The sequence below is a fragment of the Grammomys surdaster genome, unplaced genomic scaffold, assembly GCF_004785775.1.
Source record: "Grammomys surdaster isolate TR1022 unplaced genomic scaffold, NIH_TR_1.0 126391, whole genome shotgun sequence".
NCBI lineage: Eukaryota > Metazoa > Chordata > Mammalia > Rodentia > Muridae > Grammomys > Grammomys surdaster.
This window is the reverse complement of record NW_021621185.1, coordinates 12201797-12229098: the sequence shown is the minus strand read 5'-3', so window position 1 is coordinate 12229098 and position 27302 is coordinate 12201797.

Sequence of the window (27302 nt, the reverse complement as noted above, 5' to 3'; positions counted from 1 at the left end):
CTCTCTCTCTCTCTCTCTCTCTCTCTCTCTCTCTCTCTCTCTCTCTCAAAGAAAATATAATCCATTTGCAGGCTTTATGGCTGGGTAGAACTATTGATTGCTTTTCTCCCTTGGCAGAGTGCCTTCCAATACTATGAGAGGCAGTCCTCAGGGAGGAGTCTTCCAGGTCGCATCTAGCTAGAAATAAACCTTGGAATACATAAAACGAGCAATTGATGAGTAAGAAAAAAAAAATTCAACTAATAATAGGCAGTACGCGCAGACTCTTTTTACTGGTATGTGGTTATTTTGTGATCTGTTAATTCGGGGGCATTTATTTGTACTACAAGCAGCTCTGTTTCAAGTCTAAGAGTGTATTTACACATTTACTAGTGTAGACATTTCCAATAAGGGTGTGTCTAGTTGCCATCACACCTGTGACTAAATGTGTGACCTTGTCTTGGAAACACATCGCTTGGTTGGGGCGTATGCATTTAAAAACACTTATTTTACTTTGAAATATCTAATTTAGTGTATTTAGCCTAAAATTATTAATACATAGTGACTCAGGAGATACTTTCCCAAATACCTCAATCAGGAGGCTGTTTGTACGACATCCAAAGACAAGTGACCTCAGGCATGAAGCCTGGGCAGAGGTTCTGAAATAGCAGCCAAAGAAAACTGCCTCCTGTTAAATAGGCGTGCTACTGAGAAACAGTTGCCCCTTTGAGTAGCGTGTTTCTGGAATTTTCCCAACTTTGGGGTGACATTAAGCAAAATAAGAGTTAAATGGAGTCCTTTAGCCTTTTTCTCTATGGTCTTGGAAGTTAGGCACCAGCCCTCCCACTGGCTGGTTAGCAGTGGAACAGGAAGGCAGCTGAGGAGAGAGAAGCAGGCGGCTAACAGGATATTTCTGTGCGCTTGCTTCACAGCTGCATCCTCAAAGAGGATAAATGAGGGCACATTCGCTCATTAATCAACCGAAAGAGATCATATGCACAGAAAGAAGCTCCAATCAAGTGGCTCAGATGTGTTTGTCCTTAAGCGCAATCACTAATTGCCTGGAAATGATCCTACAATTCTTAGAGTTGGCTCTGGGCCTCTGTTCTCCTGTTCTTGAGTAGCAAGAGCCCGTTTCCAAAATCCAGTGCATAGACAGAGCAAACTGTCGATTTTGACACGTGCACTTACCTCTTAAAGAACTTGCAGGAGAGGAAGTGGAAACAGAGTTGCATTGGTTAGAAATCCTAGCACCTGGAGAGAAATACCTGGGAACGGGTGTCAGGGTAGCCCCTCTCTTCAAGTAAAGTTTTATTAAAGTTGGCTGGCTGACATTATTATTTTAGATCATGTATAGCTTTCATTTCCATAAAAATATATTGAAAACTGAAAATTATCAAATGTCAATGAGACATGAGATTTCTGTGTTGAGCTGAGTTTCTTACAAACCTTAGAGAAGAACGATTTCCAGGTTGGAGTGAGTTATAAGGCAAAGCTGTGCTGTCGGGAGCTAGACAGCAAGTCTTCACAGCATGACTTTGCTATTTAAAGACAGTCTGAGATACTTCGATTTGATAGACTGTTAGGGGCCCAAATGATGTCTCTGATCTCATCTTTTGTTTTTCTTTTGAAAACAAAAAACAAAAAAACAAAACCAAAAAACAAAACAAAACGGAAGACTCGAGCTGGGGTTGGGGTGGGGTATAATAGCACAAGTTATTTAACAGCGACTTAAGAGTAGGTCCCAAGTGTTTCAAATCTTGCTAAGTGCTTTGATAGGAAGTGAATCTCCAGATCATCCATTTTTAAATCTAAGAACCAAAATATATTCTGAACTAAAAGGGAAAGACTTTTAACCCCACATAAATACCTTGATTTCTTTCCCTTTATTGAGAATAGTCTATTCTTAACACATTGCTATACATATGTAAAATGGAAGGGGGATTAAGACCATGAGTGTTTCCCATGCAGTAGACGTCATAATACCTCAGGAAGAATTCACAGTATATTGTTTATACTCTGAGTTCTGTGCTATGGTTTGGTAGGTTATATGATGTGGAGTTTAGTTAGAGAATAAGAAAGAAATAGCACTTTAAATGTTGTGTTATTAAGAGCTGTTACCTACTGTGGGTTTACTTGCTTGTTTTTAGTTTTCTAAAAAGATTACTTATGAGTATGACTGTTCTGCCTGTATGTATGTATGTATGTATGTATGTATGTATGTTTGTATGAATGTATGTATGTATATGAACCACATGCATACAGTGTAGTACCTGTGACAGCAAGAAGAGGGCCTTGAATCTCCTGGAACTAGAGTTACTGACATGGAGAGCTGTCATGTGGGTGCTGAGAGCTGAATGCTGGTCCTCTGCAAAAGCAGCTGGGGCTCTTCACCATGGTGCCACCTCTTCATTCCTGTTCGTTTGATTTAGTTAGGCCTTCTATATATGGCTTTCTCAAACTTGTGATTTCCTCTGTAAGCCTCTTGAGCTCTGAGATCACATGCTGGAAAGCAAAATCATGGGCTTCCACCATATTAGGTGAGTGGTACGTAACTGAGCCATAACCTCCCTCATCCTCTCTTCAGATCTCTCTCTCCTTTGCTGTCAGTCATACTCATGTTTTGAGATTTTAGGATACTGTTAATGTAGTAAAGATTAGAGTCTAGAAATAAGCACACCAGGTAATTTCAGCCTGAAATGCTTAAATTACACATTCTGAACTACAGCTAGAAGGGCTAAGATTTAGTACAGACAAAAATGAATAAGCTTGGTCAGGGATGTCTCCCACAAATTCAGCACAATGAGCTGTCATTCAACTCAGCAAGCAGGTTTCATACCTCAGTCTGAATTTGGACAGGGAAAGGAACCCTTGTAAGTTCTCATTATTTGTAAAATCTATTTCCGTGATCAAAACTGATCATAATAGTACCCCCAATCTCATGGAAAGAACCACTAGTCACACTTCACTGTTTCTTCCTGCACATTAGTCACAAGAATAGGTGTTCTAGCCTCACCTAGGAGAACGTAGAGAAATACCTGCACACAGCCCCATTGTCTGTGGAAGTGTAGGAGCAAGAGCAAAGCTGTCAGTGGATCTGTTTTTTGTTAATACCGTTAACTTGCCACACTAAACGAGTTAGTAATGTATAGTAGTGTGTCTATATCCTTTCAGAGGGCATGCACTCCTCATACAGCCATAGTAAACTGGTTTTGTTTTGAGAACGATGACTATATATAGCAAAGAGTTTATCTTTTGTTACTACTCAATATTCTTTCCTGGTGTGTAGTTCTATCTTGTTTATTGACTTAAACAATTCCCTGTTTGGGATTCTGTAGAATGATTGTTTGTAAAAATAGAAACTAAAGCTGCTCATTTTACATTCAATCACTAGTACTTTAGTGTAAAATTATTGAGTAGAACAGTGGGAAGCAATAGAGAACATTCTCTCTCTCTCTCTCTCTTTCTCTCTCTCTCTCAAAGAAGACCCGACTGTTATAGCCCAGGCTGGTCTCACTTTTAATGATTGGTTTGAGTATCATCACTCAGTCAGGAATCATGGCTCTGGGCATATCTGTGAGGGTGTTTCCAAAGATGAACTGAAAAGACCCACTCTTAAAGTGCACAGTGAGTTTCTATGGGCTGTGAGACATAACAAGATCTAAAGAAAAATACAGTGTGCTTACCGCCTTTGTTGCTTCATCATGAGTAAGCAGGCCACTGCCTCTGCTGCTCTGTCGCCCTCTCTGAGACTTCCAGCTACTTCATCTTCCATCATGGCTTTAACACTAAGGCTCTCAATGGAACTCCCAGGATTTCAGCTCAAAATGCTCACACATTAAGCTTCATGGACTGAGTAGCTCTAGAGCCATCTCTCTTCCCGGCATGCAGCATGCCATCGTTGGACTACCCAGACCCTATCACACAAGGCTACACGTTAATACCTTTTCAGTATTCTGTCTCTTTCCTCATCCTTCTTCTACTCAGTTCTGTTCTTCTAAAAACTCTTGCCAAATGTACTTACAATTTCGCCTCAGTTTCTTCAGAATTAGGATTATAGATAACCCAGATAAGGCTTTAATAAAAGAATATTTCATTATAGAAAATTATGTGTATTTAGAATTTCACCCACAATGTTGGACAGTCGACACTTCCTAGCAGGTATACCAAGATTAGAATCTCTCTTTAAACACAGTAATAAAAATATATATAAAATATCCACAGTAATTTGATAGATCAGTTGTGTCTTACTGTTGTTTAAATTTGTGTCACATTAGCATTATTTTGGTTCTTTGAATGAGGCCATGAATGTTCACGAATTTTCTTGGAATTTTAATAATCTTTACCCTCTTAGCTGAAGTATGTGAGTACACATTTATAAAATTATTCTGGGACAAAAGGGAATCAGATAGTTGATTTTATTCCCCTCACTACCCTCTGATTCCAATCCCCAGATTTATATCCAGCCTTGTAGTATGCCATTCTCTGTCCTCTCTGTTCTTTCTTTCCCTATTCCAGGGGACTACAGAGATCCTGGTGGAACAGCCAGCTTTCTTTCCTCTACAAAATAGAAAGAGAAGGAACACTGTCTAATTCTTTTTATGAGGCCAAAGTTAATGATCATAGTCCATAGCCAGACAATGTGCAAAGAATGAGATACCTTGGAACATTATGATCTAAACGGATGTCCCCATCAAACCATTCCCTTCAGGGTTCAGGGAACTCTGTGGAAAACTAGAGAGAAATGTTTTTTGAGCTAGAGTGAGGGTGTCAGGGCAGAAGATACCAGTGGGATAAGGCCTTCTAATTACAGTATGACTAGATGCACTTATAAGCCCACAAAGATTGTGTCAGCATGCAGTGCTTGGTCTTTGCCAGATGAGGTCCTAGTACAGAAAGGGGAAGTAAACACAAACCCTCAACCCAAATGCAGAAGCTATCTTCCATTGATAACCACTTGCCAGTGAAGCTAGTTTTCTCTAAAAAGAATCTCACTGGGGATACAAAGCACTTGTAAGGGCAGGCCAGATACCCAACAGTAGATTGCCAACCGAAAATGAACTCCATGGCATTTTTGGAGGTTTTATGTCTCATCATGTGTCAGAGATCTTTTTGTTGTTTATTTTATTTTACCCTAACAGGTTCTTTGCATATATTTCAAGGCTTCTGTTTTTGTGTTTCTGTGTGATTCCTCTGGGTTCACACATGGATAGCGCTGCATCTATGTAAGTCCTTATGCTTTTCCTTTCACACTTCTTCTTCTATTTGTTTGTTTTGTTGTATTGCTTTTTTGTTGTATCTTAATATATTTTATGGTATTATTGTTCCTTAGATGCCTATTCATTTTCTAAGGGACACAGAAAGCAGGTAGAAAGCACAGAAAGCAGGTCCAGGTAGGAGGGTTTGGGAAGAGAATGGTAGGAGTTGGGGCATAATTAAAATATATTGAAAGAAAAACATGTATTTTCAATAAAAGAAAAAAATGTTGTTTACTGTTAATATTACAAATACTTTAAGTTTTTCTTTGAATTCTTTATTCTTCAGATTTGTTTCCTGAAGTTGTGGGTTGGGCAGAGCTGTTTAAATTTTACACTGTTCAGCCTTATCTTAACATTTTTAAAAGTAACTGTAGAATCATATTCTTTCATATGTTCTTTTACAATTTAACCTTTTTTTTATACATGTAGTTTTATATGTAGTTAGGCATTTATCTTGGAATGTAAAATGGTGAGCCAACTGTAGTACTTTATTGAACTATCAGTATGACTCTGAAATAAAGTTTTTACATGCATGTGTGTATATGTGTAGATATAGATACTAGTTTTGTTTCATATGTAAATTATCATACTATCTCACAAATAATATCTTTTATCTCTCCTCTCATAAATTTAACTCCATTTTTATTTTTTATTTCCTTAATTTTATAACTTTATGTTTTATGTATTAGTGTCATCCCTCTTTCCACTATGCCTCCTATGCCTCCTGTATCTCAAATTCAAAACTTCGTACTCTTTATTTTTCATTGTTACATATATATACACATAAATTCATAACCACAACTAGCCATATAAATTTCATATTGTTTTCAGGTATAGATGTTGAGGGGTATCCTCTTGATCACCTCTCAGAAGACTTCTCAGTGGAACAGACCAATTCTCTTTCTCTTGGTAGTTATTAAGTGACTGTAACTCTTTCTCTAGAGGTATGGCTTTGTGAGATTTCTCCTATACAGATTGGCATGTCATTGGAGTTATTTAGGTCTTATTTAGGTAGTCATAGTGTTACAATCTAACAGGCACATCTTTCTTTTTATATCTCGAAGATACAGTCTTCCTGATCCTATGTCTCTTACGATCTTTCTGCTACCTCTTCTGTGATGCTTCCTGAGCCTTGGACCTATTGGCTGTATTGAAGATGTACCAATTGAAGTTGGGCACTCCATGGTCAGTTGTTCTCTGGATTTTGATGAGTCGTATCTTTCTATAATGGTCTGCATCTACTATAAAAATAATATATTTATGAAGATTGAGAACCACACTTATCTGTGGAGATAAAGGTAAGTATTTAGAATGACCTTTGAAATTATACTGGTTTGGGGATTTGGCAAAAGTAGTCTCTTCTCTACTGTCTTTGGCTTCACCAGGCACAGGAAGAGGCCTGTCTCTCGAAAGATATAAATACTATTATTGCATCTTTTGGAAAATGTTGTCATTTGTGTCTTTTAGGCATTACAGCTGAGTAGAATTACTGATTATCTTCAGCATGCACATCCATGCACAGCTGACATTTGTTTCACATAGTGCCACCCATTTATCCTCTCCCACTGAGGCCAATTCAGGTAGCCCAGTTAGGGAAATAAGATCCAACAGGTTCAGGGACAGACCCCATGCCAGATGTTTGAAGACCCCATGAAGACCAAGCAGTATATCTACTTCATATGTGTGGCCCATGTATGTTCTTTGGTTGGTGGTTCAGGCTCTGGGAGACCCCCAAGGTACAGGTTAGCTGACTCTGATAGTCTTCCTGTGGAGACACCATATTTTAATTTTAAAATTTATGTTTTACTTTTAAGTACTTCATGAGTGCTTGTAAGCATATGGTTTTCTTTTGAAGATTTATCATGATTTCCTTTATTAATTTAAAAGTTAGACAGATATGCTATCAGCATATTGATCTTCTTGGGTAAGTATGCTTTGAAAACATTTTCTTCTCATTGCTTATTTCTGTACAGGTTGGTATTTTATAATGTGATGCAGAAGGAGCAACAATTTTGTGTTTGTTTGTTTTTACAATTGAAAAGAAAGGATAGGGAGACAGTATAATTTAAAAACCAGATAGATTGAAATTACCCTTGAACAAGTGGAGGGGGGTCTTAGTACAGGTGAAAACATCACTTATATTTGTGGGAAAACAAAATCTCTAGCTTCTTTACATTTATATAGCTCGTAGGGTAGAAAAATGAAATATCAGAGTCTGTACAACTAGACTGCTAAAAGGTGAGACCCAGAGCAGAAGGTTTGTTTTGAGTGGATGCATAAGATTTTGAAAAATCAAGGGTAGGACAGAAACTACTTATGACTCAAAAACTATCTAAATTGTTCTGCTTAATAAAAAGTGCACTAGTATATATTCAGTGAGCAAAATGATGAGTGCTGCTTAGACATCTGAGATGTCTAGACAGTTTCAGGAAAATTTGAGAATAGAAAAAGCACACACTATAGAACAACATACTGTTAGTATATCTAAACTTCAGTAATGACTGAAACCCATACCAGTGTCTGCTGAAGAATGTGGGTGGAGAAACTCTGGAAAGTAATAGGAAAAGGTTTTGAAGAAAATAAAAGTCATATCTAAGTAAGATCCATTTAAATAATGTTAAGATCATGAAGATAGCAATAATTATAGAGACTCCACAGTGCTCATCATTTAAAAAGTGAAAAATTAAGCATTTGTTTATTACAAACATTTATTTTGTGTATGAATGTGTGTCTGTATGAGTGTATATATTAACATTTGTCTATGCATATGGGTATGTGAGTGTGTATGTAGAAGCAAGGGGACAGCCTCATCTATCATTTCTATGTACTGTTCAATTTTTTATAAACAGGATTTCTCATTGCCATTGAATTTGCAAAATAGTGTATTCTGCCCAGTGAGGTTCAGGAATCCATCAGGCTCACTAGAACTGGTATTAAAGCTTGCACCATGAAGTTATTGTTCTCCTCCTCCTCCTCCTCCTCCTCCTCTTCTTCCTCCTCCTCTTCCTCCTCTTCTTTCTCCTTCTCCTCCTCCTCCTCCTTCTCCTTTTTATTTTATATGGCTTCCAGAGATAAAACTCAGGTCCTCATGCTAGAAGAGGAAGACTTTTACTGAATGAAATATTTCCCCAGCCCTAGTTGTTGTGATTTTATAGGAAGCTTAGTATAATCATTGTCTAGATTACATATATTTAGATCTCTTCATTTGCTTACCTTAATAGGAGGTATAATATAATTATATAAATCATCATATGTGATATAGTTAGAATTATTACCAAATATATTTTTTCCTTTTTTTGTTGGATATTTTATTTACTTAAATTTTAGATGTCATCCCATTTCGCCTTCCTAGAAACTCTCTATCCTATCCCCCTCCTCCTTTTTGCTTTTATACCATTTTAATTACATGCAAGTATTAAGGTCAGTTTTAGGCTGAGGAGCTAACAATACAATAGATCCAAATAGTCAAGGAACAAGCAAGACAATAAATACAAATAGTCAAAGAACAAGCAAGGCAATAAACAAAATTCTGTGAACACTCCTGTGATCACTGTTTCTAATGGCTTATCAGGATGACCAAAATATCTGAGTCAACTTCCCTGTCCTAGACCAAAGTCACCTGAAAATGGACCCCCAGATACAGTTATTAAGTTAATAGGCTGGCAAGCCAAGGACTGGTAAGATTCTACACAGAACCTTATCAACCTAAGATATAAGTGCATTGCTTTGGATAATGCATATTCCATGATGGGTAAGGAAGGCATTCTAGTCAGAATGAACTAAGCCAGGCTCAGTCTTGTTTATGAAATAAAAAAGGGGGAGAGGCAGAGAGCATTTGAGGCTGCTTGGCAAAAAATCTGACATGAGTCAAGGACAAAGAAATGGGCTGTCTGGCAGGAATATGACATTGGCCAAAAACAAGGAAGTGGGCTTCAGGCAGGAATCTGATATTAGGCTAGAACAAAGAAATAATTTCAAGCTGGAATCTAAATCTTAGGCTAGAACAAAGAAATAATTTCAGGCAGAAATCTAAATTTTAGGCAAGAACTAGGAAGTAGGATATACATATACATATACATATACATATACATATACATATACATATACATATATATATGTATATATACATATATATATATTCTTAGAAATAATGTTAGACTTGACATTCAAGAATATTGAAACACTTGGAATTAGTGTTTATCTTTAATATTTAATGTAAAGCAAGAAGCAGTAGTTAGAAGCCATATGCAAACGATATTTATCCACAGCTTGTTTCTTTCTCTTTCTCTCACACTCAGTTTGTTTTTAGCAACCATTTCAACTTCTTACTATGTTTTGATCTATACATATGACTTTGGGAACTGGAGTACACTATCCTTTTATTTTTGAATAACTTGAATAGCTACCAATATGGCCATCTGGTCTATCGTGATCTCCATTCTCTCCCTTGATACCAACTCTGTGTGACTGTATCTGTGTAGTATACTTAAAATCGGTCCAAAATTATATCCTACATAAACTGAGCCTTTTTCAGTCCAGGCCTATGTGAATTATTTATTAAAAAAATTAGCAAAGTATTATTTTATTAATAGGTAGGTATGCTATGCTTGAACTCATAAATCTCTTCCTTTAGTCTCTGACTGCTTGATTCCAGACTTTGATGAATGAGCTTAGCTAGCTTTTGATATTTTATGTCAGCCTTTGGAGTTTTCAGATAATTTGTCCCTCATTTTCCCTTTGTTCTTTAGACAACCATGAATTGCAATGAGAAAACTCATATTTTTTATTTTATCATTGTATTTATTCTGCATCTTATTGATTTAACTTCCCTAAATTCTCAACTGTACTTTTAGGCATTTTAAGAAGTGATGCTGATAAACAAATGAAGGATGTGTGTGTGCGTGTGTGTGTGTGTGTGTGTGTGCATTTGTGTTCAGTGGTGGGCCTATATATATGAATGTTACTTTTAAAGACTTGCAGCTGTTGGAAGGAAGCTCTTGAGCAATTCTGTAATTATAGTATAGTTTATAGTATTAATGAATTCATGAAGTTTTATTTTTATTTCTTTTGAAAGAATCCATGTAAGAATATGAATAAGTGAACTATTATGCTAAATTATTGATTTATTATTTTCTAAAGTTTATATAAGCTTACATTCACAGTTATGGAAAAAACTTTAAATAAGTCAGGAAATATAGCTTTTATGATCCCTAAGAGAACACACACAGTAGCTGCTAAAGGTAGTAGAACAGAGTAAGTGTTATTATTCTAAGGCTGAGTGTTCAGAATCAGTTTAGGGAATTGTAGCATACCTAAGATTTTAAAACTCTTTATTTCACTTGTGTATATTAGGGTTTTGTGACTCTTAGATTTACCCAGTATAATTTTTATTTAGTGAAACTGATTCTACACAGTAATATAAAATCTCTGGCCTCTGAGGGAGTACCAGCAAGTCTACAATATTGGCTGTCAGTACAGCAAGAATGTATAGTTTTTTTAAAGCATTAAAATGATTTATATAATTCAAAATGGTGCTTGAAACTTTAAATGGATAGAAAGAATTGCTATTGATACAGTATTATCAGGTAAGATTAACATTTGATTTACTTGAAAAATTAATATTCATGGTTTTGAAGAGCTAAGTCCTTACTAATGGGGATACTTGATAATTTGAGGTTATTCATAGTTTTACTTTTATCGAAAATATTTTTATACAATATATTTGAACTATGGTTTCCCCTCTCTCTATTTCTTTCAATTTCTCCATCTCAATTCCTATGCAGATCTACCATCTTCCTGTCTCTCCTTGTAAAACAGACATCTAAGGTGTAATAAGTTCCATAATAATATCTTTAAAAACATTTCACAATCAGAATAGGACAAAACAAACAATCAGAAGCACAAGTCAAAGAAAAAGAGACACAGATATATGCACAAAAGGACCAACAACATATGCACTCACAGAAACTGAGGCTGCACATTAGGGCCTTCACAGGTCTGTGCCAGATGGGGTCCTAGAGGTCAAAAAAAAAAGCAGACACGTGCTCCCATTTTGACAAAGTGATCCACTCCCTCTTTCTCTTCTTAGGAACCTGCTATTCTCTCTTTCATTAGATGCTATTTATTTACTGATACTGTCCTCTCAGTTCTCAGATTTCCTGAGATTTTCATTTTAAGTTATTTTCCATTTTTTAGTTACTTCAGAGATTCTTCTGTGTTCCAGTTTCATGAATTGGATTATTTGATTATTTCACTCAACTGGTTGCTTGCTTTTGTGGTACTTATTCAGGTATTTGAGTTCCTTGAACGTAGTTGTAATTGCTGTTTTGGAATAATTGTCCTATCCTTGTTGGTTACCTTGCTTTTTTCAGATACTAATTAAATGGGGTGTTAATTTCTGCAGGAGACAATGTTTTGATCATTAAATGTTTTGTCATTGGACCTAGACATTAGGAGTTAGAGTTTTTGGCAATGTTTCTTCTGGATGTCTGGTTCTCTTATTATTTCAAGTTGTCAGTGTGTAGACCAGCTGACTTACACCTTGTGTTTGTCCTTGGAATCTTTGATTTGTAAATGAAATTCTAGAAGTGGGCCTTGGTCCACTAGGAATAGTTGTACCTTCTGAGCCTAGAAGTAAATATTTTGTATTGTGATGGCTAGTTTTATGTTTACTTGACATAAACTAGAGTCATTGGAGAGGAGTGAACCTCAGTTGGGTAAATGCCTCTATAAGATCAGGAGGTAGGCAAGCCTATAGGCCATTTTCTTATCTTATTGATGGAGAAGGGCCAAGTCCATTGTGGTTGATACCATCCTTGGGCTGATAGTCTTGGGTTTATAAGAAAACAGGCTGAGCAAGCCAGTGAGTCGCAAACTTCCATGGCATCTGCAACAGCTCTGCCATCGGTTTCCTGTTTTGAGTTTCTGTACTGACTTCCTTTAATGATGAACAGTGATATGAATGCATAAGCCAACTAAACCCTTTTCTTTCTAATTTGCTTTTGGTCTATTTTTTATCACAGCTATAGTAACCCTAACTAGAACATGTAGTCCTAGAAGATTCCTTTTGCTGATCTTTAGTTTGTAAATGGCTTGCCAGGCTGTGCAGGTGGTCCTTGAGTTCAAGGCTGGCCTCCTCGTGGTACACACGCTTTGCAGGTTAGTGGATGCTATAGCTAACTTGCAGATGAATGTGGGAAAGGTCCTGGATAACCTACTATTTGTCCTTGCTGGACTCTGAATCTCAGATTCTTGTATCAGGAGTCCAGTTCACATGCTAATTCTTTTGTAAAATTTGTTTTTGTTTATTTGTTATATTTTGTTTTTAGAAAATGCAAGTAAACCATATAGATTACTTTTGAATTTGTACTTACAATATATACTTTGTATGTATCAAAACCACAATTTTGTTCTCACTAATTGTGTATCTCTCTCCCCACCATACTGCCAGCTCCTTGAAGACTGGAGAGGTCCTGCTCCTCTATATCTTTAGTACGATAGAATACTGTTTTACAGATGCTCAAATGTAGTAAATGTACAAAGAAAAAAATCTAAGAATTCTAATTCTGCGATGCTGCTTAAAACCTTAAGATGGATTTAAATTAAGTCGTGAAACCACAGTAGAGATATAATTACATTTATTGAAGGAAAATAATAAGAAAATTAAGTGCTATGCTGTCTCTTGGAGCTAAAATTTCTAGAATGTTAGAAAATTGGAGATACACTTATTGTCTTTCAAAGATTTCTAAGCATTTGTCATGTCTTACTATAAATGAGGAATTTTCATCTACTCAGAATTTGTGTTGTGATGAAGTATCTTTGTATAAAATCTACTCAAAAGAAGTATGTTGATTATTGTGGGCTCTTTGAATCAAGACTGCATGCAAAAAATGATTTTAACATGGCAATATTTTCCTGCTTCTTAACATTGACAAGACAGTAAAAAGAAAAAATAACCTAGTCATCTCAGCAAGAGAGACAGAAAAGACAACTCTAAGATACTTTAAAGCAGAATATTACAATGGCACCCACAACGCATCATTTGATATTATTGACTGACTAAATTAAGAATCTGAAGCAGGTGCACACACATGATCTTTTGTTTCCATCTGTGATCCACCTGCCAAGTTGCAAATTATTCATACAAGATTGCACTGATCACTCTTATCAGCAGGGCACTTACAAAAGATTGTCTCTGATTTCCCAGAAACATTCTTTAGGGTCCAGTAAAGGACTAATGGAAGTGAGATTATTATGCACTGAATGGGTATTTGTGATTAAGTGTTCACAAATGTGTACTGCTTGAATAAGATAGTGTAATAGCTGATGGATGACCTAATTTTTACTCTTTCATTATTTGTCATTATTTATATAGTAGTTTTCACTTTTCTGATGGCTGCTAATTTTAGCGGCATAGTTTAGATCCTGTCTCTGTCTTTAAAAATGTTTTTGTAGTCTCCAAAGATTACATTAGAAATTTTCCACATATAAATTGCTTTGTTTATATGCTTGAAGTGGCATAGCATATGTGGAGAAATTGAGCCTCTTACTTCCCTCAAGTAGACACATGACAGCTCCAGAATAGAACTGGCAACAAGTAACCTTGCACTTTTATCGAATTCAGTTGTTCAAATATGATCTTTTCATGTATACAATCATGTGAAAAAAGTTTGGAAATCACATGTAGTGTGTCCTTACTGAACCCCAGGAGAAGTTTGCTGAATTTGTGTTTTTGTTCTCTTTCTACTTGTTGGAAAACATTGGATAAATTACCCAACTTCTCTATGCTTCTTTTTTCTTTTCTAAAGATTATAATAGAACCTAGATTCTAATATTCCTAAGACTGAGAAAATGAAGTAAAATGATAGTCAAAATGCATAGAACATATTTGACATGCACAGAGTCCATTAGAACATTCACTATTGTGAATAATTTGCTTGATAAAAAATAAGTTCTATTACATACAAGGACACTTTAATAACATGATATTATTTGTTAAGGACATTTCTCAACAGCATCTAGTTTCCTCTCTGTAGGTTGAGTTCATCTCTTCTCATATGACTATTTACTCATGTGAAGCAATACTTTTTTTAGCATGTAATATTTGATAGCATAGAGTAAGGTAGAGGTCCACAGTGCATCTGAAAATGCAACTAGATTGACTCAAACTATCAAGTTTCATATCTGAAAGTCAGCAAATCATTGATAAAAAGATTACGCTGGGCAGTGATGGCACACGCCTTTAATCCCAGCACTTGGGAGGCAGAGGCAGGTGGATTCCTGAGTTCGAGGCCAGCCTGGTCTACAGAGTGAGTTCCAGGACAGCCAGGGCTACACAGAGAAACCCTGTCTCGAAAAATAAAAAATAAAAAAGGAAAGAAATACAGATTACATTTGGCTAGCCTTTCGATTTGTAGTTAAAGCTAAGGAGAATTTAATATTTTAATGTCTTTATGGGTGACTCCGGAGGTAAGGTGGCATAAACTGGTACAGTTTGTAACTTGGCTACACATGCTATTATATTAGAAAGATACAAAGACTTGCTGTTGTTCTGTGTTGTCAGTGCACCAGTTTGCTTCAACCCAATAGGCATCTGATAACTGTTCCCTCCCTGAAAATTAAGTGAGCACATTAACTAATGTTGAGATCGAGCCATAAATTAATCATGCAATTTATTCACCTCACTGCTGCAGTCATTCCCCAATAGCAATGTGGATGCTGCAGGGAGTAAGTTTACTATGGAAATGTACAAAATGGTATCTTAATGACCTCCAAGGGCTAATGTAGATCTGTAAGCGCCTAACTAAATATCAGAGTGGCTTGGACGCTGGGGAGAGCTTGGCTCATTATTCCATTCTGCTGCACTAAATCATTTGGGCTCCCTTTATTTGCTGTTGGCCTTTATTTTTCTCTTTCTCTACCCATGCATAAAAGATATTGACTTAAATAAAAAAATACTGTAAACATGGAGTTTGTTAGGGAAATATAACTATGCAAGTATAATTTCAAAGGTCAGAGTTTAATTTACATTAATTTGTTCTTGAGGCAAACGTCCAACTTGACCAAATAAATGTTTTCTTAAAACCAAATTATGTATTGCTCCTGGTCTTTGTTTTCCCAAAGCCCATCAAAGGAGAAAAATCATATTTACTAGAAATTCTCTTAGTTTATCTCAGCCCTATTATTCTAAAATAGATTAAACCTCTGAGAAAAACTAGAGAGATGAGTTTAAGTCTGAAATAATTTGGATTTCTATACTAAAATTTTCCCAAAAGTTTTTACTAACATGAAATAAATAGTTTCAATTTTAGGGACTATTTTACAAACTTTCCTGGAGAATTTAATTGAAATGAAATCTACAGTTAAATTTGAGTTGGTATGTTTACACATGTATAAAACTGGATAGATTTTTTTTTTAAAGTGGTTATATAGACCACATAAAATAGTAGATAATTTCAGTAATTTTCCCACAACAATACTAATCTTCCCTTAGGTATGCTTATTTTTGCATATACATTTACTCTTAAAAACTCATTTACTTATGATATTAATATGCATTTTCTGAAAGTATTTTACCTGTGTATGAAGTTCCATCTACCATTTCAATACTCTAATTAGTCTATAGGGTCAAAAACTGAAAATGGATTAAACTCTTGAAAGTTAATGATAAAATTCTATTGGCTGTTATGTGGGGAAAAAAAAGGACTGTAGTAAGTCTTTTATATATCTTGTTTATACTCATCTATTTTTGTCAGATACAATTTGTTTTATGTCTAACTTTACTATAGATAAATTGTGAAATATGTTTAAAAATTACAACTCTAAAAATTGTTGGAAAGTTTCTCAGTAATAATTGAGATCATACTTTTGTGCAGGAACTTCATAGTTCCTGTAAACTATTAAGTAATACAATGTTCTGTTTCATCTTTATGAGAAACCTTTGAAGGACACTAAAAAATTGTTACAGTTATAGCTGAAAATTGTAGTTGATAGAAGTTATGCAATACCAGAGATCACAGAGCAATCAGGCCACTGAACCAGGATGAGAATGTTGCCATCAGGACACTTCAATGAAAAGTTTTAATCACTGAATTGACTTGTATCTCACAATATAGATTATTTTAAGCAACAGAGAAAAATCACTTGATAAGAGCTCAATAATTGGTGGCTATAGATAAGCTTTATCATTGGTTTGTTCTTTAAAAAAGGTCATCATAAAAATACAAAAATCGAAACAAATATGAAAATTACTGAGGTTTTTTTTTTTTTTTGTCTTGGTAGCTAGTATTCTAGACTTACCACAGGATTAGTTTATTGCTGTGTATGTCTTTAACAGTATACATTTTTTTTCATTCTCTGTGTTAGAATTTGTGTTGATTTTTCTCTATAAAATCTTCTAGAATCATAAACATATTTAACAGATGTATATTCTCAGTAGTCAGATGTAAACATGGCATACAGAATCAACTTCAGAGCATACATGGGTCATTTGTTTGGTGTTCCATGCTGATAAGATCTCTGTAAGCATTTAGTACCTACCTAGTTAACAAACCCCACTTTTATTCCCATGACTTATTACCTATTTCCCCATTTACGTTACACCATTTTGCTTCTTCTTTTGGTTGGCTCCAAATTCATTTTCCAATATAAAACTCTTATAATATAGAACATGCATATAATTTTATGTCACTGTACAGATTATTGTTTGTTTTTGCCTCCACATGTTTCTATAATCCTCAGTAATGTTTCCCAGTAGGAAAATTCTACAACCCATATGGCTCATATGAATTGTTTCTCTGTGTTTTCAATATTATCTATAGTAACTTTCAATGAATGTGAGCACAGCCTTTTCTTATTTCCTGGTGGGGGTCATTATATTTTCTTTATAAATACCCAGTGCACAGAATACAGATACAGAATTGGGTTTAGTAAATTTTGTGCATGTGGTATTTTGAAGTAAAGTATTCTGCCATAAAGTTAAAGTTTAGATAATGAAGGATGAATAAATTAAATGAAACACTGTTGGTTTTGGCATTTCTTAAATTGTTACATCTTGATTTGAGGGAGGGGCACTGAGGAGAAGTGGAATAATGAGATAAAAGCCTATTAAATCTTTTCCAAAGAGATATACTTTGTGTGTGTGTGCTTCTGTGTATATGTATTTTTATGAGTATATACATGAAGAAGATAGAAGAACTGGAGTTACATGTTTTGGAGTGCTGCCCAGTATTGGTGCTCATGGGTTTTGTGGAAGAGCAGAGACTGATCCTAACTGCTGATCGTTCTCTCCAACTATCAGATGTTAAGCGTTTATTATGACATCATTCTACCAATACAAACTATACAACCAAAGGCTATAAGTAAATATCTCTAAAAAGCATAAATGACTAATTTATTTAGAGGCATGTGTGTGTGTTAACTGCTTTCTGTACCTTAAATTATCTTTAATTTATGTGATTATGTGAATATATATTTTATAGCATATGTGCACTAAATATAAGTTATTGTACATATATTTAGTGCATATATGCTATAAAATGTATATGCACATAATCACATAATTTAAAGATAATTTTATATAATTTCAGACAAAACATATTATTATGTAATATAATACATATAATTCAGTCTAATAATTCCCTTAATGTACAGAAAGCAGTTAACTTTTAGTTTTTCTCTCCCCTTATATTGCTAAAATCTCCATTTTCTATTTTTCTGTTCAGTTGATATTATCAATGAAATGAGATATAATTTTGTACTATACTATCTTTTCAATTATTTTAATCAGATGGTTTATGTATTGAATGTTTATGATTTTAGGCATTTCCTCCATTTTAGAAAGAGAACCTGAAAAATGTATTCCTCTCCTTCAACATAACAAGTGTTTCTTTAAATTTTTTCTTAGTTCTTTCTTTTTTAAAAAAAGTATTATTATTATTATTATTATTATTCCTTTTTTGGTAATGTTGCAGATTACACCCGTGAGACAAATGCTCTGTTTACTATTTGGTCTATTTTATTTCCTTATACAGAGCATTTTATTTAAATATAAAATATAGAAATATTTATATATTCATATGTACATTTATGTATTATATATATTTATAAATTGTCTCTATATAAATTCTTATATATAAATAATTAAATAACAGATAATTCAATATATAAAATATTTATATTTATATAAAGTATTTCATTTTATCTCTTGTTATTTAGATGCCATATATGCTAGATCACAGAACTGCATAGACAAATTAATTTCTATAGGCCATTAAGTATATATTATTTATTTTATCTAATGTGTTTTTTTATAAATAAGTTATTTAAAAGATTTGGCAATAAATTGATGGGAGTTTTAGAAGATTTAGTGTTTTTTTACACTCAGAATTTTCCATGATATTTTAATGAGGAAAAACTATTTGTTACTTGGAATTTGTTTCATTTTTAAATTTTTATAACAGTGTCTCTTCATGTAGCCTGAGGTAACCTCTGTGGGATAATGGTTTATAAATACATTTGAGTTAGTTCAGTGGTAATTAGTGACACTTGAGTGAAGGACCGTATTTTAAGGGCATGGATATTTAGCTTAGTGAATGATGTTTGGCTCTATAAGTGTCTGTGGGGGCTGTTATGAATAATAATGAAGCAAGAACATATAATTTCATCTGTGGTGAATGCCCCGAGGCAGTGTGGCCTTGGGAATCCATGCTGCCCCACTTGCACTGCCTAAGTGACATCTCAGAACACCCTCTGCAGTAGGATGGGGCTACAGTCAGCGTGCTGCTGCAAGGATGGGTTACCTTTTGTGCACCACCCTCATTGCTCCTCTCATTTGGAGTTCCTCTGGGAAAAAATTGTATTCATTCTATAGCCATAATACAGCTGCTTTGGAAGATTGTTATCGGTAATTACAAAAGAACCTATCATATGAAATTTGGGACAATTTAGATAGTGTCTAGCTGAACTGTGGCTCTCATTTTTGTAGAACTTCTATTACACAACATGACTTGCAAATCTTCCTGCCTTGTTTTGTTAGGACCAAGGAAAGATAATCCTTAAAAATCCTTTTGTTAGAGGCAACCTGTACCTGCTTTTCCTAAGCTGGCATCACTCTCATCTTTGTTTATATGTCTTTGCCATTTTGTGTTCTTTCAAGCATGTAATACCCTCTGACATTATGATATTTAATTATTCATTGCTTTTTGTCTCCCCAGTGGGATGTAAGCTTGGTGAGAATGAGAATTTGTTTATTGGGACACCATTGAATTTTTAGGGTTAGAATTCTTTCTGCCACATTTTGCTGGATGAATGACTGGGGTGTGAATTATGAGGATCTTGAATTCACTTTCACATATGCATATATATTCTCTTTGTATTTATCTTAGGATGAATCCATGTTATACATTTATTTTATGTACTATTATATCTATTCTAATTTGATTATTTCAGTATAGAATGCTACAGCATGAATCTCAGAATAATTCAATTGTTAGGTATTAGATAGCTGAAGATGAATAAAGTACAATCTCTGTCCACTTAGATTTCAAATTGTACATTTATATCAACCTAATTTTGTGAGAAAATGTTTTAAAGCTATAATTGCAGACAGGCCTCTTCTTACTTACACAAAGCATAAGCGTCATGAAAAATTCCCTGATGCAAATCATAGATTAATTAAAGTGTTTTTAGATATTAACATGCAAACACACACACACACACACACACACACACACACACACCACCACCACCACCACCACCACCACCACCACCCCATGACACATAGTGATAAAAAAATATGAAAAACAATGAAATGCTGGCCGTGATAATCTGCTTTGAACACTTGGAAATTATGGTATTTCTGATCAACGTAGATTTTCCTATTTTTGTTCCTGATCTCTACACTTTGTTTTGGGATCTCCTTTCTTCCCTCTTGTTGTTTTCAAGTTCTTGTGGCATGGTAGACAGACACAAAGATTCCAGCTGAGGAAGACAAGACTCCAGGCAATCCACTTCTCTGGACATGATGATGTCTTCAGAGTGACTCAAATGTATGATCCACATGAAATATTGTGACTCTCTGTCAGGAAAATATATTTGTGGCTTCCACTTTGAATCACACTTAAAAGAAAAAGATGCCAAAGTTGCTTCACCCATTGTGTTGTGTACCTTTAAGAGCCTGTTGGTAACTGGAGCTGAATAAGAGGGGGTTTGTTGGAAACCTGGCATGCATGGGGCAGTGGAAGAATTTGGACACCATTTCCTGAACTTCTATATAACCAGTTCCATGCAGAGCTCATTTGTATTGTTTATGCCTTCTTAACTAATTTATTTATTCACTTTGCAGTTTGATCACAGACCCCTGCTGTCCCAGGCACCCAACTCTCCTTCGTCTTCTCCTCTGAAATGGGGAGGCTCTCTCACCCCCCACCCCCCAGTTACCAACTTACCCTGGCATCTCAAGTCACTGCAGGAATAGGGACATCTTCTCCCACTTAAGCCAGAGAAGGCAGCATTGTTACGGGATCAGGATCCACAGGGAACCAGGGCCAGTCTCTGTTCTATTTGTTGGGGGTTGCCCTGTGTTCTTAGTGGACAACCACTTTTGAAAAATCAAACTTTTCACTAGACTATCGTTTGGTAGAGGTCAGACACATTTATGCCCCTGGAAAAGACGAAACATTTTATTTGTGACTGAGAATATTTTTTTCTTCTGGGTCTCTTTCATTTTCTCTGTGTCTAACATGAGGGACATCACTAAATTTGTGGCATCTTTTCTTTCACTATCACCACAACTTAAGAGCTGGGCTGACTTTGTTCCTCGCAGAGGCATGTACTTCGTAGATTAAGCACTTTCTGCAGAGCTTGGTATCACTGCCAGACATCTGCTTTAGTACACTGGTGAGAATCGGTACAGGGATGGGAAAACGAGCAGTATGTATAGAAAGTCTTGGTTCCCAGTCCCTGCTGAATCAGCTGCTGTTTTCCTCTACTTGAGTAGCAAGCAGAGAAAGGCATCTGGGTAGAGACATTAAGACAAGGGACATCTGTTCTCATCCTGGAATTTTCAGCTTCTTCCTGGGATTCAGACTGGAACTCTAGTTCTTAGCAGAGTAAATGAAGGCACTTTGTGTTTGTGTGGTGTGTCCCAGTTGAAGTACCTCATCTCTGAGTCCTGTGTCCTTCCTCAAAGAACAGAGAAATGATAATATGGTCAGAATTAAACATGACAACCCTGCTTCCTTATAAACGTGTGGAATTGCTGTGAAACCTAGAATTTTTGATTTCCTCCAAGTATTTGGAATAAGTATTTTTAGAGAAAAATCTAATGGCTTCTTCTATTAGAGAACAACCTTATATTTTATTTTTCCTTTCATGAAAACTAAGAAATTAAAGTGCATTGTTATCTTTAAAATTCTCAGCGTTTTTGTGAATAATTTATAAGATGTCAGACATTATCAAAGGTCCAAATAATAGCCTGTTTGTTCACCTACACAGATGTACTATTTCTTAAAATGATTCAACGCAATTGGCTGAGTGAGTCAACCGTAGTAATTTCTGCTCTTTGGTAGAAAGTAAATGGTCATTTGAGTCTAGTAAATGACAACAGTAATCTTCACACAGAGACTGACAATGCTAGATGCTGTATTTAACTTCTGTAGGTGTGAACTGTGGGTCAATTGAATAAATGCTTTTCCAAGTGAAGAGAAAAATTTAGACAGTGAAAACATTTTTGTACTCAAACTTTTACTCCCCAGGTTTAAATTTAAATTCAATAAATATACTGCCATATGTGTGCAATATCAAACTCATTATCTAACACTTGGATATTCTGTTACTATTAGCTCTCATGGCATTTATAATAGATATGCATTAATTAAAATGTTTTGCAATATCAATGTTTCTATTAGGATAAAATAATATCTGTTTTGAAACAGCCGTTGCAGAACAGAGTTACATGAATAATTTAATAATGTCACATGATTTCTTTACAGTAGAAAACCTATAGATAGCAATACTAAGTCTTTCTTGTTATTTGAATGAATCTGGGCAAAAATATTCTATTTTTCTCTTACATAATTTGAAAATGTTTTTGAAATTTAAAACTTGTTGAGAGATTATGTGCAATCATTTATTTAATCCATAACAATGAATACTCACTATGTACCAGCTACCAAGCGGCCATTCTGAAATAAGATCCATTCCAGCCACCACATACTGTATCTTCTAATGATGAGGGCCGGGCTGATCCAAGGCTTTCCCTGAGGTATATAGAAAGAACACAGATCCTTCTCTAAAACTAGGAATATACTTGGTATAGACAATAAGGTCCTGGGGCCAGGGCCTTGGGAGGTTCTGATTTTGAGATGCCAAATCTTCTACTCTTACAAGGCTGTAATGTCAGTGACATCATAGCTGTGTGCACAGTCTTCATGAATGTTCTCTCTCTCTCTCTCTCTCTCTCTCTCTCTCTCTCTCTCTGTATTATTTAATCTTTTTTTATAGTCCAGACTTTATCCCTTTCCCAGTCCACACTCTGATTGTTCTACATCCCACACCTCCTCCCCCCATCTTCAAAAGGATGTGCCCCCTCCCCCAACTCCACTAGACCTCCTCACTCTCTGGGGCTCCATGTCTCAAGAGGGTTAAGTGCATCTTCTCTGACTGAATCCAGACCCAGTATTCCTCTGCTGTTGTGTTGGGGGCCTCATATCAGCTGGTATAGGCTACCTGGTTGGTGGCTCAGTGTCTGAATGATGCCAAGGGTCCAGGTTAGTTAAGACTGACTGCTGGTCTTCCTCTAGGGTCATCCTCCTCAACTTCTTTCAGCTTTTCCCTAATTCAACAACAGGGGTCACTAATTTCTGTCAATTAGTTGGGCGTAAATAGCTGTATCTGACTCTTTCAGCTCCTTGTTGGGTCTTTCAGAGGGCAGTAATGCTAGGCCCCTGTTTGTAAGCACACCATAGCATCAGTAATAGTGTCAGGCCTTGGGGCCTTCCAATGAGATAGATCTCAATTTGGGCCTGTCACTGGACATCCTTTTCATCAGAATGTCCTCCATTTTTTGTCTTTGCAGTTCTTTTGGACAGGAACAATTCTGAGTTAGAGTCTTTGACTGTGGGATCCCTCCACTTGTGATGCCCTGTTTTTCTGCTAGTGGTGGATTCTACAAGTTCCCTCTGCTCACTCACTGTAGAGCATTTCATCTGAGGTCCCTCCCTTTGAGACCTCCCAACACTCTGGTACATTCTAGAGGGTTCCCTCACCTCCTACCTCCTGAAGTTGCCTGTTTTCTTTCTTTCTGCTGGCCATCAGGGCTTCAGTTCTCCCCTGCCCATACCTGATCATGTTTCCTTCTTCCCTTCCCTGTCCCCTTTCTCACCCAGGTTCCCTCCCTCTCTCCTCTCTCCTGTGATTGCTTTCTTCACCCTCTTAAGTGGGATTGGGGCATAGTCACTTGGGCCCTTCAGCTTGTTAACCTTCTTGTGTTCTGTGGATTATATCCTTGGCATTCTGTACATTTTTGTCTAATATCCCACTTATTAGTGAATACATAGCATGCATGTCCTTTTGGGTCTGAGTTATCTCACTCAGGATGTTTTCTAGTTCCATTCATTTGCCTGCAAAACTTAGAATGTCCTCATTTTTAACAGCTGAATAGTATTCCAATGTGTAAATGAATCACATTTTCTGTATCTATTCTTCTGTTGTGGGACATCTGGATTGTTTCCAGCTTGTGGCTATCACAAATAAGGCTGCTATGAACATAGTGGATGCCCCTGTGGCATAGTGGGGCATCTTTTGGGTATATTCCCAAGTGTGATAATAGCTGGGTCTTCAGGTAAATCCATTTCTGAGGAACCTCCAGATTGATTTCCAGAGTGGTTGTACCAATTTGCAATTCCACCAGCAATGGAGGAGTGTTCCCCTCTCTCTATATCCTGGCCAACATGGGCTGTCAATTGAGTTTTTGATCTTAACCATTCTGACTTGTATAAGGTAGAATCTCAGGGTTATTTTGATGTGCATTTCCCTGATGACTAAGGACTTTGAACATTTCTTTAAGTGCTTCTCAGCTATTCAAGGTTCCTCTGGTATGAATTCTTTGTTTAGTTCTATACCCCATTTTTTGATTGGGTTGTTTGATTTCTTGGTGGTTAGCTTCTTGAGTTTTTTTTTTTTACATATATATATTTTGTATATTAGCCCTCTTTTGGATGTGGGGTTAGTGAAGTATATTTTTTAAATCTGAAGAATGCTGATTTGTCCTATTGGCTATGTCCTTGGCTTTCTACTTTCAGGAAATGATGTTCTTGAAATAGCCTGTTACCCTTGAGAAATATTGCTTGACTAGTCTCCCACTCTCTTTGTTCCTTTTTATGGTAGTTTCTGCTGACTTCCTCCCACTTATACCCTGTCAATTGTATATAAGGTGCTATCTTTTATAATAAATTTGCTTGGAACAAGGTACAGATTTGTGGAAGGCATTCTGACTCAAGATTATCTATCTTCTTATCTTTGGACTTCTTGATCCTCTCTCCCAGGACCCTGCCACTGGTTACTGAAGAATGACCTCTTGGTCCAGTTCATATAGAGAATCATTAGGTGTTATAGGCATATGGATAGGGGCATGTGTAGAGACATGGATACAGGTAAGTATATATTTGTATGTCAAATATAAAGCATTTACTTTGTGAGGTAAACTATTCAATATGTTGATCTGAGTCTTAACAGCACTTTAATGAAGTTTTAAATTATTCATTTATCAACTCCTTTTCTCTAAGGAATTTGTATACTTTAGAGACTATACTCACAAGTCTCTGTGATAATAATAAACTCTAATCAATTTTGTATGATGACACAAAAAATCCTTTACTATTTCACCAGTAACTTACTTCCAACACTGCAAGAACATAGGCATTCTAGTTACAGCCATACTCTGTTACAATGCCTGACACAGCTTCAGATTTTTAAGATTATATTAAATAACATAGATACTATTAAGAACCTGAATTCAAAATTTGAACTAATTTCTGAAACTGTTGTTGTTCCTTTACTTCAGGGTCCTACTCTGTGTCCCACTCTGTGACCTCTAGTTTTCATTATTGTTGTTGATTTTTTCTGGAGGAAATAATATTGAATAGTCACTTTCTTCGGAGACAATGGAGTTTGGCCTTTTATGAAGTATATGAAGTTTACTGAAATATTTCATTGGTGATTTTAAGATGCTTCAATCTCATAGTTATTGATAATATCACATATATTTTCAAGATTTCTGTCAAGCCTGAGGAAACATCTATTAAGTAGTTTTCCATGTGTGAGTTACACAATTTCAGAGAATTTCATCTGTTTCAATCCATTTCAAACCTTTGTAACAGGCATTATAAGTTCAGATGTTGGTTGGGCTTCTGTCTCAAGACATAGCATTAAGCTGGATTAATTGTCATATCTAGGTTTAAAAAAATCGATTGTTATACCAAATTGTCTACCAATGACACAGTCATAGATAGTATTTACTGAACTATGAATTGTATCTCATCAAACCCCAAAAAATCATGCCTTCACTTAACATATGTGAATGGATATGACATATTCTCATGTCTTTTCCAATGATAAACTTCCTTCATTGGTGCCAGTGAGTTGAGTCGGGAATAGAAGAGTTAAGCAATCTTTGAAAAAGTTTTCAGGATGTAAGTATGAAAACTACAAGTCTGTATGTGAACACATAGCTAGGAATCTGTACTTCCAGCATCACACAAGGGCTGCAGAAGAGCCCATGTAGATAAAAAGCCCTAAGTAGGTCTCTATTGTCTGCTGGTAGACTTTCCTCTGTGTTATAATAGGCATTTTCCTAAAAAGCAAAAAATATGCTAGATGTTGTTAATAAATAGTCAATATTTATTGGGCATTGTTCTTGTAATAGTAGTGTGAATCCATAGCATTTTAATGTGACAGAGTCAGTTTCATTTTCCTCACTAATGTCTTTATTTCTAATGTTACCTGTATTAGCTGCTTCATTTACCCATTTTTTCTTAATTTATTCACACAGTTAACCAACAAATGTCACTTAAGAAAGACAACTCCCTTAAGATATGCTCCCTTAAGATCAGTGCTATAGAAGCCTTACCCTGCCCAGCCAAGGAATATAGATGAAGTTTTAACACACAAGTCATGGTTAGTAAACTAATGCTGTTTTCTAATTTTTTAGATGTATTTAAATATTTAATGTATATGAATATTTTGCCTGCCTACATATTTGTACGTGCAACATTTGTGTGCAGTTTCTGCTGAAGGCAGAAGAGATTATTGGATATGCTGTACCTGGTGTTACAGATGACTATGAGCCACCAAATAGGTGCTTGGAATCTAACTTGGGTCCTCGGCAAGAGCAGCAAGTACTTGTAACAGCTGAGCCAACCATCCAGCCTCTGTACTAATATTTTTCCCTTTGGAATTATTGTCATTTACCCAATGTGTTACTCTGAGATACAAAAAAAAAAAAAGAGCCTGCCTTTTCAAGTATCTTAAACTGCCTTTTCTCAAAGCAACAATCAAACACTTCTAATACTCTCTACAATTCTGTATTTTGCATGTGGCTATACCACATCTCACTAACAGTATGCAGATTCCAGAGCCTGTCTTTCTTTCTGCTCCATGTAGCTTTATAATTAAATGTTTATAGCTATGCCCTGAGGCACAGACTGATGCAGGACAAAAAATATTTGAACATTGCCAACGGTCCTGAAACACTGTCTCATTACTAGATACATGGGACAATCAAAGCACCACATTTCCTTGTATTTCTTCCCTTAGCTTTCTCTGTGTGTTGAAGACATCTTCCTTTCATATCCATTTAGACACAGTGGTAATCATCTCATGCCTTCTCCCATATCAGTTGGTGAAACAGGCTCTTACTGATAAAGCACTGTGATTCCTAAGAAGTATCACTTTAACATTGATAGAGCTTCAATCATTTAAAAAAGCCATTCCTGTGAGGGGCTATTTTTAAAACGGATTTCAATAGAACAGTATTGCTATATATGTGCTGTATCTTCTTTATTCCCC